At 44.4% G+C, this 12,853-nt stretch overlaps 1 protein-coding gene across 6 annotated transcripts in view; it reads right to left on the bottom strand.

The window, feature by feature from the left end:
* Positions 1-12,853, bottom strand: part of LOC115087513 (dynactin subunit 1-like) — a 281,663-nt gene that overhangs the window by 182,656 nt on the left and 86,154 nt on the right. The window lies entirely within an intron of this gene.

Genomic DNA, 12,853 nt, shown 5'->3' on the forward strand with positions numbered 1-12,853 from the left:
CAGAGCTGGGCTGGAGGGAGGCCAGTATACGAAGTATTTACCTGGAGGGCCTGTCCTCCAGGATCAAAGACAAACTCGCTGCCTGGGATCTTCCAGATGATCTTGAAGCATTAATTGACCTGACTGGGCGGATTGATCACTGTCTTAAGCAGCAGGCCCGGAAGTTAAAGCCAGGGCAATGACCGGTTTCATTGGCGCCTTCATTCTCCAGGCCGATGGCACCACCCCCTGAACCCCAAGCTGCCAGAGAAGAGGAACCAATGCAGCTGGGATGCAGTCCACTCACTCTGGAGGAGAGACAGTGCCATCATTCACTAGGTTTATGCCTCTATTGTGGTAGCAAGGGTCACTTGTTGGACAGTGTAAGGAACGTCCGGAAAACACCCGAGCCTAGGTCTCACTGGGGAGCTAATTCTAGGCTGTGTGAATCCAGTTCCTCAATGCACAGTTCCAGTATCTCTGAGGCACTCTGGTGGGTGGTTTTCAACGTTGGCCTTTACCGACTCTGGTGCGGGAGAAAATTTTATCTTGGCAGACGTGGTGGGGCAATTACGGCTGCCTGTCTTGCCATATACCCACCATTGTGGATATCCTTTATTCATGGCACTCCTCTTCCGGGTCGAGTTTCTGCTATGACTGCTCCGGTGTTCCTCCACACCAGGATTCTCCATGAAGAGGAGATTTCCTTCTACATTCTTGAAAAGGCAATCCATCCCGTAGTATTGGGTCTACCTTGCCTCCAGAAACATTCCCCCTTCATAGATTGGAACACTCTCCAAATCGCTGCCTGGACTTGTTTTTCTACGTGCTTGCCAAAGCTGCCTCATCCTAATATTCAGTTAGCAACTGCCTCCTGGATGCTTCCACCACAGTACGCTGATTTCGCCGATGTCTTCTCTAAAGAAAAAGCCGAGACCCTCCCAGAGCATCGACCCTTCGACTGTGCGATTGAATTACTACCGGGTTCTATGCCCCCTCGGGGATGTGTCTACCCCTTATCCTTACCAGAGATGCAATCCATGATGCAATACATTCAAGAAAATATGGACAGAGGATTCATTCGACCTTCGACTTCCCCAGCGGGGGCTGGCTGCTTCTTCGCTGCCAAAAAGGATGGGTCCCTTAGACCATGTATAGACTACTGTGGTCTCAATGCCATCATTCGTTGGGACCGATATCCCTTGCCACTTATACCAGAACTCCTGGACCGCTTACAAGGGGCCACCATTTTTACTAAGTTCTACCTTCGAGGAGCCTACAATTTAGTGCGAATCAGACTGGGTGATAAATGGAAAACCGCATTCAACACGCATGATGGGCATTATGAGTACTTGGTAATGCCCTTTGGTCTATGTAATGCTCCCGCGGTTTTCAAGAACCTCATGAATGAGGTCTTCCGGGACATGCTTCAATCATCTGTAATTGTATACTTAGATGACGTACTAGTATACTCAAAGGATCTCTCCACCCATGGACAAGAGGTATGCCGAGTATTACAACAACTCCGAGAAAATAGTCTCTTCACCAAGCTGGAGAATGGTCTGTTTGAACAGAGGTCTCTGCCATTCCTAGGATACATAGTGTCAACCATCGGATTCCACATGGATCCCGAGAAGGTCTCCACCATAAGAGACTGGCCACGTCCGGTGGGAATCAAGGCCCTTCAACGCTTCCTTGGTTTTGCAAACTTCTATCGGCACTTTATCCCCCACAATTCGCAAAAAGTAGCTCCACTTACTGCCCTGACAAAAAAAGGAGCCAATGCCAGGGATTGGCCACCAGAGGCACTCCAGGCCTTTAACGAATTAAGTATTGATGAAAAGAAGCGTGTTTGTTTTAGGAGAGTTGAGCTGACCGCCAGGGAGAGTGAAAATTAAGGACCAGATATGAAATAGAAATAAATAATTGAAAAAAAGAAAACCAGAAAAAAGGAAAAAGAAAAAAGAAAAAACACAGAAAAATTATTTTGAGAATAAAGACGGGTGGCCATACAAAGAGATAAATAACAGAGTGGTTATTTCAGATATACCTACCGCACATAACCACACATCAGGGTGTTCCCTTGATGGTTAGTAGTTGATGATCTGTAACGAATTAAAGCAAGCCTTCCTTCTTGATTCCTGCTTACACCACCCTGACCCTTCCCGATCCTTTATCGTTGAGGTGAACACTTTGGACCTGGCCGTGGGGACGGTACTCAGTCAACATTCCGGTAAGGGCGCTTATTTCCCTGCTCCTACTTTTCATGGAAGTTTTCGCCTGACGAAAGGAATGATGGGATTGGTAACAAGGAGCTTCTGGCCATAAAGATGGCCTTTGAAGAATGGCGGCAGTGGTTGGAGGGGACCCAGCATCCTATTGTGGTCTATACCGACCATAAGAACTTAGAATACCAGTGTCGAGCCCAACGGTTAAACCCTCGGCAAGCCCGCTGGTCAATGTTTTTCAGCCAGTTCAACTTTTCTTTACGATATCGGCCAGCATCAAAAAACACTAGAGCCGATGCCCTTTCTCGTACCTCTGAGAATGAGGACACTCCAACGGTACCTCAATACATCTTAGACCCCGCTCAAGTCCACCTAACTGCCACCAATCTGGTTCCCCTAGGCAAGACTGTTGTGCCTATCCACTTGCATAAGAAAGTCCTCTCATGGGCCCATGACTCTCTGACGGCCGGGCATCCTGGCAAAGCCCAAAAACTGGAGCTCCTCACTCGCTACTATTGGTGGCACACGTCAGTCAAGATGTTAAGGCATATGTTAGCTCCTGCCCCATCTGCGCCTGACAGAAGCCATTACCTGGTCGGCCATGGGGACCTTTACAGCCACTCCCCATATCAACAGAGCCCTGGACTCATATCTCTACAGATTTTATAGTTGACCTACCTCGGTCCGAGGGGAAGCAAGTCATCTGGGTCACGATCGATAGAGTTTGAAAAATGGACCATTTCGTGGCTATTCCTAAGCTTCCTACCACGCCTGAACTCGCCCAATTATTCACACAACATATCTTTCGCCTGCACGGATTGCCTCAACACATCGCCTCCAATTGAGGCTCACAATTCACAGCCAAATACTGAAGGGCGATTGAATTACTACCGGGTTCTATGCCCCCTTGGGGATGTGTCTACCCCTTGTCCTTACCAGAGACACAATCCATGATGCAATACATTCAAGAAAATATGGACAGAGGATTCATTCGACCTTCAACTTCCCCAGCGGGGGCTGGCTTCTTCTTCGCTGCCAAAAAGGATGGGTCCCTTAGACCATGTATAGACTACCGTGGTCTCAATGCCATCATTCGATGGGACCGATATCCCTTGCCACTTATACCAGAACTCCTGGACCGCTTACAAGGGGCCACCATTTTTACCAAGTTCAATCTTCGAGGAGCCTACAATTTAGTGCGAATCAGACTGGGTGATAAATGGAAAACCGCATTCAACACGTATGATGGGCATTATGAGTACCTGGTAATGCCCTTTGGTCTATGTAATGCTCCCGCAGTTTTCAAGAACCGCAAGAAATCTGGGGTCCAGTTAGACTTCACGTCTGCATTTCATCCCCAAGGAAACGGCCAAATTGAGCGAACCAATCGCACCTTGAAAGGATTTCTCCGCTCCTTCGTAGGGGATAAGCAAGATGACTGGGTATCTTTGTTGCCTTGGGCAGAATTCTCTTAAAATCATCATATCCACTCTGCGACAGGAGCCTCTCCTTTCCAAGTTGTTTTTTGGAAACAGTCCAAGCCACTGTTACCACTCTTGCTAACAGTGCCCTCGCCGGCAGCTCAGCTCACGGCCCAGCAGCTCCACTCACTCTGGAACTCCACTCAAGCAAATTTGTGACATGCAGCGGCTTGGATCCTGATCTTCCTGATCTCTGCTAGGATCTGACCTTCTGCCTAGGAACCAACCTTGCTTTGTCTGCTGCTCCAGCCTCTGACCTGTTATCTACCTCTGCTATCTGCTGCTTGTCCCAACCTCTGGCCTGGAATCCATATCTGCTGTCTGTTGCCTGCTCTGACCATCGCTTGGACTTGGACTATTATATTTGGATTGCCCTAGGCATCCTCCTAAGACCTTCTGGCTGCTATTTATTATTATTTATTAATTTACTGGTTTTATATACCATCATTCGGTGTAGCCATCATAGTGGTTTACAACAGTAAAAAATACAATAAGATAAATACAATAAAACCAAGCTCTCAAGCCGGCTCAAAGGTTCACAAACCCAACAGCGGATTATAACAATAGCAAGAAAAAATATAAGTAAATACATTTTAGTCAATTAAAACAATATCACAAAGAATAAAAAATAAAAATGACAATATAAATGCACAAATCAAATTAAATTAAGTACCAAATAACAAAGCTTGTTTAAACAGGTATGCCTTAAGGAGCTTCCTAAATGTCTTTATATCATCGCAAGCATGCAGAGCACCAGGTAAAGCATTTCACAGGGTAGGCCCAGCCATCATAAAAGACCTACCCTATGTTTCCTGTAATTGTACATCATGAATAGAAGGAATTACTAGTAAACACTTATCTGCAGAGCACAAATTGTGCTTTGGGATGTACTGATGCAACTGATCAGCCAGATAAGAAGCTCCATTTAACTTCAGGACCTTAAATACAAGTATTAGAATTTTAAATTTTGTCCTATAATTTACAGGCAATCAGTGAAGATCTCTGAGCCAAGGAGTAACATGATTACTTTGCTTTCCCCCAAATATCAGTCATGCTGCACAATTCTGTAGAGCCTGTACAGCTCTCAGTGATACAGTAGGTAAACCAACAAAGAGGGAGTTATAATAGTCCACAGTGGACAAAACTAAGGCTTGAACAATATTCGAAAATCGTCCTTCTCGTGTTTTAGATGTCACAACAGTCTTAATTTAAAATAGCCTCCTTTTAAAACATTCTGAAGATGGTTCCTAAATTTAGTCGACAATCAAACACTATTCCCAGACTACACTCCGATTTTTTAAAGGGAATATCGGTATCAAGCAGTGACAAAGAATCAGTATTATGTTTTGCTAAATATTCTGGATCTCAAGAGAAGCAAATTGCTTCAGTTTTACAAGCATTCATAATTAGATGATTCTTTTTATATTTAAATCTTTTATTCGTTTTCAAGCAAATGCAACTTCAGCAGAGATACAACAACCACAAAAAGAATCGAGCTCTGTGGTTTTGTTCTGCCCATAGGCTCTTATCATGTGTTCATATTACAATAACAGCAATCATTTCAACCCCTCAGTAATCCCCCCTCTCCCCCTTCCCTCCCAGGTAACACAGTTCTTACTACCATCTCTCTGGCCCCATAAATACCGGTCTCAAGGTAAGAGGTCTTCAAATTAAAAGTCATTAAGAATTAAACTCCTGGCTGTAAAGGATAGAGATTGTATATATGAGCTCCAGATCAACAAAAATGTCTTTCTTTGTTTGTGTATGTCCATTTTTATCCAGTCGTTAATAAGTTGAACACAATCTGCAATGCAGCCTACGGAAGCTATCGCTATGAGATTGCTCCTTGTGGAGAGGGTGCAGGTAGAGAAGATGGAAGCACCCGGGGCTCATTTGGAACAACTCCACCTCCCACAGCCCCCCAAGTCCTTTTCTGCTTACACCCATCTGCTACGGGTACCTCTTCAACCCTGGCACCCGCAAGGTTTTCGGTAGGATGGGGACCCAGTTCCCCTGTGCTCATCCTGCTGCCTTGGGTATTGCTACTGCTTCCATTCACTAACAGCTGGCATCCACTAGCCTGGCTAGTCCCTCCAGATGATGTGGGAGATGTCTGACCAGCTTTGGTTTCTTGCACGGTGCTGATAGTATCCTCTGGTGCAGCACCCAGGAACTGCATACAACTCACTAAACCTTCCAAACACAGCTGGTGGCATTAAAGCAGATCAAGTCTACGATTTTTAAAATGACTTCCAACAGTAGGCACACTGAATGGCCACCAGCCTGGGAATTTGCACCTGGTTGCACCCTGGCACTCAGACCACCAACTGACAATGAAAACTGGTCCCGTAGATTACAATTCATGATGATTTTGTGTCAGACATTTTATTAGGGACTCTGGGGTGATGTCACTTGTTCCCACATAATTTTGCTCTTGCTCAGCCCACTTCAGGCAATCTAGCCAAAGAAACATAGAGCTAAATTAGGGCCTCGTCGCCCCCTGGACTCTTTCTCCTTGTTGCTTGGTTCCGTGCTCGCTGCCTTCTCTGCTGCATATGATAAAATCCAGTTTCCAGCTGCTCTCCTCCCCATAAGCTTCTTTTATGTCGCAGTCAAACACAAACAACCTCCAAATACCACTGGTGGATACAAGCAATAAATGGAAGGAATACCATCAGTTGAACGCTATGACAGGTGGGGCTCCTACTTTGGTATGGGAGGCTGGCAAAGCTGTTATGAGAGGTGAAATTATTACCTATATAGCCTGACAAAATAAGATTCGAGATACTGTGATTTTAGGTCTTACTAATCTTTTAAAAATTCAAAAACAAGTACATATATCTGTCATGTCAGCCTAACCAAGGAAGACATATCTGGGCACCAAAGTTGCACTAGATTGTATGTTACATCTCAAAGCTGTCCAATCTCTCAACTTCTTTAAATTTCAGTTGTATAAATTTGGCGATAAGGCAAGCAGATTAATGGCCAATTTAGTGAAAGGGTCGCGTAAGAGAGCCTATATTACTGGTTTGTGGAACTCTTGTGGAGTACCACTCATAGATACTGGGCAGATTTTAGAGATTTTTTGATCATACTATAACAACCTATATGAACCTGGATGTACTGACACCCGTGCAAGGGATGATTTTTTTTTTAGAGATTTATCACTCCTTACTGTTTCAGTAGGCATGTCGCCTGCATCAACCTATCTCCAAAGAAGAAGAATTCCGAGCTATTAGTAGGTTGAAATTGGGCAAAACAGCAGGATCGGATGGATTTGGATCTGAGTTTTTTAAAATTCTCAAGTTTCAGATTCTTAAACCTATCAAAGATATATTTAATTATGCTTTGCTTCATGGGTTCTTTTCTGAGAATCTGAATCAAGCTGTTATTATAGTCCTACTCAAGAAAGCGACAGATTTGGGAAGTCCAGGGTCTTACAGACCCATTTTCCATTGCATAGGCTTGGTGGCGCGCGCAAACCCCGGGATGCGCGTAAGTCCCGGGACGCGCGTAAGTCCCGGGGCTTGAAAAAATGGGCATTCCGGGGGTGAGGCCGTGGATGGGGCCGGCCCAGGGGCATTCCAGGGGCGGGACCGAGGCCTCCAGAACAGCCACCGGGCCGGGGGATGGAGAGCTGGTGCGCGCAAGTTACGCCTGCCCGGAGGCAGACGTAACTTCTTCAATAAAGGTCGGGGGGGGGGCTTTAGTTAGGGCTGGGGGACGGATTAGATAGGGAAAGGGAGGGGAAGGTGCAGGGGGGGTGGAAGGAAAGTTTCTTCCGAGGCCACTCTGATTTCGCAGCGGCCTTGGAGGGAAGGGAGGTAGGCTGCTCGGCTCAGCGCGCGCAGGTTGCACAATTATGCACCTCCCCTGCGCACGCCAACCCTGGATTTTATAACATGCACGCGGCAGCGCGCACATGTTATAAAATCGGGCGTAGATTTGTTTGTGCCGGGTTGCGCGAACAAATCTACGCCCGCGCGCATGTTATAAAATCTGGCCCAATGAGCGCAAGCTCTTGGCTGTCTTTAATGATAGAAAGGCAGTCAATCCCCATGGTATTTTCTTAAGCCTAGATGCAGAAAAGTCATTTGACAAAGAAAACTGGTCCTATATGTTTTGGGTATTAGAAAAATATGGATTGGGGGGTCCTTTTCTTACCTGGATTCTATTGATTTATACGAATCCGAAGGCGCATATTTAGTAAATGGTTCCCTTTCAGCTGAATTTTCTCTACGGGGCAGAACTCGGCAGGGTTGCCCTTTATCCCCATTATTTTGTATTCTTACTCTTGAACCGTTAGCCCTCCAACTTTGCAATTGTGTAGCTCTACCAAGAATAAAAGTGGGTACTACAGAATTGAAAATGTGCCTTTTTGCAGATGACATCTTATTTGTTTCTTGCTAATGCTCTGCAAGCTATCTCCTTTATTATGGGGTTCTTCACCACGTTTCAGTCCTTTGCTGCTTAATGATAAACTTTGATAAATCTGAGGCCCTCCCTCTTCATTCTGCCTTAAAACATAATTGGACTGGGGATTTTCTCTTAGGTAGGCCTCCCACAAACTTAAATATTTGGGGACATGGATCCCTAAAGACCTCATCCTTTAAATGAGTTCATTTAAGGATTTATTAGAGGGCTTTCAACATCAACTGAAGACTTGGATGAATCTTCCTATCTCAATGTAGGGGAGAAATGCCCTCTTTAAGATGGTTTTATTACTGAAATTACTATACAGACTTCAAATGCTTCCTTGTTGGCTTTCTTGCCAAGATTTAGCATGCCTTTGAGCTATGTTTATTCATATTTTGTGGAGAGGCAAGCAACCAAAAATAGCTTACTGTAAATTAGTGAGACCTAAGGAAGAGGGTGGGATAGACACTCCAAATTTTTGTCTCTACAATTTAGTGTGCCATATGCGCTTTCTAGGAAAAATTATAAGTAATAAGTTTAAATATGATGTTTTCTGGTTTACAGAAGTGACTTCTAAACCACATTCTCCATTGAGTTTAATTCATTCTCCTACAGCCTCCCCACCCAGAGGTACTGTAGGGGACATTTTCTTACCTCCCCTCATACAAACTTGGAAACACCTCCAATAGAGATTGGGTATGAAGCGTTAAGTATCTTTATTTTTACCAATTCATAATAATGCTCACTTTACCCCTGGCGATGAGACCAAAGTTTTTGCTTCTAATAACTGCAATCTATTTTTAAGATGCCGAATACTCACTTTTTCAGCTATTTATAGGTCTGCCATTATCTTCTGTCTTTAGGCATGACGGCTGGAGAGATTAAAAAGGAACTTGATTGGGCAACTGAGATGGAACAGATGGCTTTGGGGAAAACTTCTATGTGGACCAATCTAAAAGGAGCAATTACCAAGGCAACTAATCTATATGTTAGAAAAGTAAAGAAAAGCAAAAGAAAAATGAAACCTATCTGGTTCTCAAAGGAGGTAGCTGACAAAATAAAGGCTAAAAGAACAGCGTTCAAGAAATATAAAAGATCCCAAAGAGAGGAGCACAAAGAAGAATATCTGGTAGAACTGAGGGAGACGAAGAAATTAATCAAGACAGCAAAAAGTCAAGCGGAAGAGAGGATTGCCAAGGAAGTAAAGAGAGGTGACAAAACATTTTTCAGATACATCAGTGAAAAGAGAAAAGTTCAAAGTGGTATAGTGAAATTGAAAGGTGGAAAGGATCAATGTGTGGAGAGAGATGAAGAAATGGCAGAAATATTAAACAAATACTTCAGTTCTGTGCTCACTAAAGAGGACCCTGGAGAAGGACCGTCGCTAGTTAACAAGAAACTGGAGGGGAGTGGAGTAGATGTAACTCTATTTACAGTAGAAAATGTATGGGAAGAACTGGAGAAACTGAAAGTGGACAAAGCCATGGGGCCTGATGAAGTTCATCCCAGGATACTGAAGGAGCTCAGAGATGTGCTGGCGAGTCCGCTGTGTGACCTGTTCAATAGATCCCTAGAAACGGGAGTGGTGCCGAGTAATTGGAGAAGAGCGGTGGTGGTCCCGCTTCACAAGAGTGGGAACAGAGAAGAGGCTGGTAACTACAGAACAGTTAGCCTCACTTCGGTGGTGGGAAAAGTAATGGAGTCACTGTTGAAAGAGAGAATAGTGAACTATTTACAGTCGGGAGAATTGATGGACCAGAGGCAGCATGGATTCACCAGGGGAAGATCCTGTCAGACAAATCTGATTGACTTTTTTGACTGGGTAACCAAGGAATTAGATCAAGGAAGAGCACTCGATGTCATCTACTTGGATTTTAGCAAAGCTTTTGATACAGTCCCGCTCAGGAGACTGGTGAATAAAATGAGAAGCTTAGGAGTGAGTGCCGAGGTGGTGGCCTGGATTGCAAACTGGTTGACGGACAGAATGTGTGATGGTAAATGGAAATCTCTCTGAAGAGAGAGTGGTTTTAAGTGGTGTACCGCAAGGATCGGTGTTGGGACCGGTCCTGTTCAGTATCTTTGTGAGCGACATTGCGGACGGGATAGAAGGTAAGGTTTGTCTTTTTGCGGATGACACTAAGATATGCAACAGAGTGGACACGCCGGAAGGAGTGGAGAGAATGAGACAGGATTTAAGGAAGCTGGAAGAGTGGTCGAAGATATGGCAGCTGAGATTCAATGCCAAGAAGTGCAGAGTCATGCATATGGGAAGTGGAAATCCGAATGAACTGTATTCGATGGGGGGAGAAAGGCTGATGTGCACGGAGCAGGAGAGAGACCTTGGGGTGATAGTGTCTAAAGATCTGAAGTCGGCGAAACAATGTGACAAGGCGATAGCTAAAGCCAGAAAAATGCTAGGCTGCATAGAGAGAGGAATAACGAGTAAGAAAAGTGAAGTGATTATCCCCTTGTACAAGTCCTTGGTGAGGCCTCACCTGGAGTACTGTGTTCAGTTCTGGAGACCGTATCTCCAAAGAGACAGAGACAAGATGGAGGCGGTCCAGAGAAGGGCAACCAAAAAGGTGAATGGTCTTCATCGAATGACTTATGAGGAGAGATTGAAGAATCTAAATATGTACACCCTGGAGGAAAGGAGGAGCAGAGGTGTTATGATACAGACTTTCAGATACTGGAAAGGTTTTAATGATCCAAAGACAACGACAAACCTTTTCCGTCTGAAAAAAATCAGCAGAACCAGGGGTCACGATTTGAAGCTCCAGGGAGGAAGACTCAGAACCAATGTCAGGAAGTATTTCTTCACGGAGAGGGTGGTGGATGCCTGGAATGCCCTTCCGGAGGAAGTGGTGAAGACCAGATCTGTGAAGGACTTCAAAGGGGCGTGGGATAAACACTGTGGATCCATAAAGTCTAGAGGACGTGAATGAAAAGTGGGTGGCTCACGGGAATGACGGCTACTACCTGGAGATAATACCCTTATTCAATAAACATACTCACGTTTAATTCAACTCCAACATTGCTCTAAGCTTCAATGGCAAGAGGAAACGTGGAAAAAAGGATTTGCATTCACAAAAAAGTGGGGAGTAGCTTGCTTGTTAGGGTGGTTACTCCCCCAAACCAAATAAGCCTGATACTTCACTTTCAATGCATATCCAGCATAACTCTCTGCTTCTACGGCAGGGGAGAAAGACTGATACTTTACTTTCAATGCATATCCAGCATAACTCTCTGCTTCAACGACAGGGAAAATGAAGAAAAGTGGATCTATATACAGACAACAACCAACAAGGACTGAATTATTTAGTCTGGGTAAACAAATAAGCATGGGTATAGCTTGCTTATTGCGGCGGTTACTACCCCTAACTAATTAACCTAGATATTTCACTTAAATGCAGTTCCAACACTGCTCTCTACATTAATGGTGGGGGTGAAAGGGAAATAGAACCAAAATGTTACTAAGAGCCAAGAGTAACAGATAAGTATGGGTAAAAAAAAAGTTCAAAACTTGCTGGGCAGACTGGATGGGCCATTTGGTCTTCTTCTGCCGTCATTTCTCTGTTTCTATTATTGTAAACGTCATGATACAGACAATATACTGACTGATTTGGAACAGTACTGGCAAAGGGAGTTGGGACAACCTATAACGGTGAAGACACTGGGGAAAAATTTTCGGGGAGCGGTTCACAGACTTCCCATCTCGGTGCCTTGAAAGGAAATCCAATATAAGATTTTACGTCATTGCCAAGAAGATAGGTTACATCTATATAAGATGGGTTTGTCTGATACTAAGTTCTGTCACAAATGCCGAATGGCAGAGGGTTTCTTTATACATCTTTGTTTAGTGTGCCATAAAACTTATGCTTTTTGGGAAAAGGTGCTGATGGCCATAAACACTTACACTGACATTACCCTACCTTTTCAAGGAGAGATATTACTGTTGGGTGAGGAAGATGTATTGCAGGATTTTGAGCCCTCGATAACAAAAAGCCATTATGTTTTTATCTCTTTATCTCTGATCTTGGTGCAAAAATCTATATTGAAGGAATGGATTGCTGATAATGCTCCTTCCTTCTTGTATTGGAAGGACAAATGATAGTTACTATGCAAATCATGCGCCAAGATGTGTGTTATAGCACCCGCTCCATCCCAATTGTATATAAAGCCATCTGGAAGCATTTTTTTTAACTCCTTATTCGTGAAAGAGCAGAAACAGTTATTGGATTTGGGTTACTCGACAGCCTGGTAACCACTTGGAGATAAGCCACTGGAATCTGCCTATGTAACATATTTTGTTGATTCTTGCTTTTGGTTCTGTTGAAGAGATGAATGGTAATGTGATTGGTTTAGGAGGGTTGAATGATGACTCTAAGTATAGTTAGGGGGGGATGAGATGGGATTTTATAATTTTGGAAATTGATGAGGCTTCAGTGGAGACATATTTCTGTATTCTAGAAATTATTGTCTTTTTACTTTCTCTCAGGCCGATACAGAAAAACGCGCGGGAGAGCTGGCGAGCGCCTGCTCTCCTGGTGCACACACAGGCCACTCTCCTGGGCGCGCGATTCAGGAGGGTGGCCTATGCAAATTAGGGCCCGCGATAAAAGGAGGCGCTAGGGACACTAGCACATCCCTAGCGCCTCCTTTTTGACAGGAGTGGTGGCTGTCAGCGGGTTTGACAGCCGACGCTCAATTTTGCCGGCGTCAGTTCTCAAACCTGCTGACAGCCACGGG

The sequence above is a fragment of the Rhinatrema bivittatum genome, chromosome 1 (genome assembly GCF_901001135.1).
Source record: "Rhinatrema bivittatum chromosome 1, aRhiBiv1.1, whole genome shotgun sequence".
Lineage (NCBI taxonomy): Eukaryota > Metazoa > Chordata > Amphibia > Gymnophiona > Rhinatrematidae > Rhinatrema > Rhinatrema bivittatum.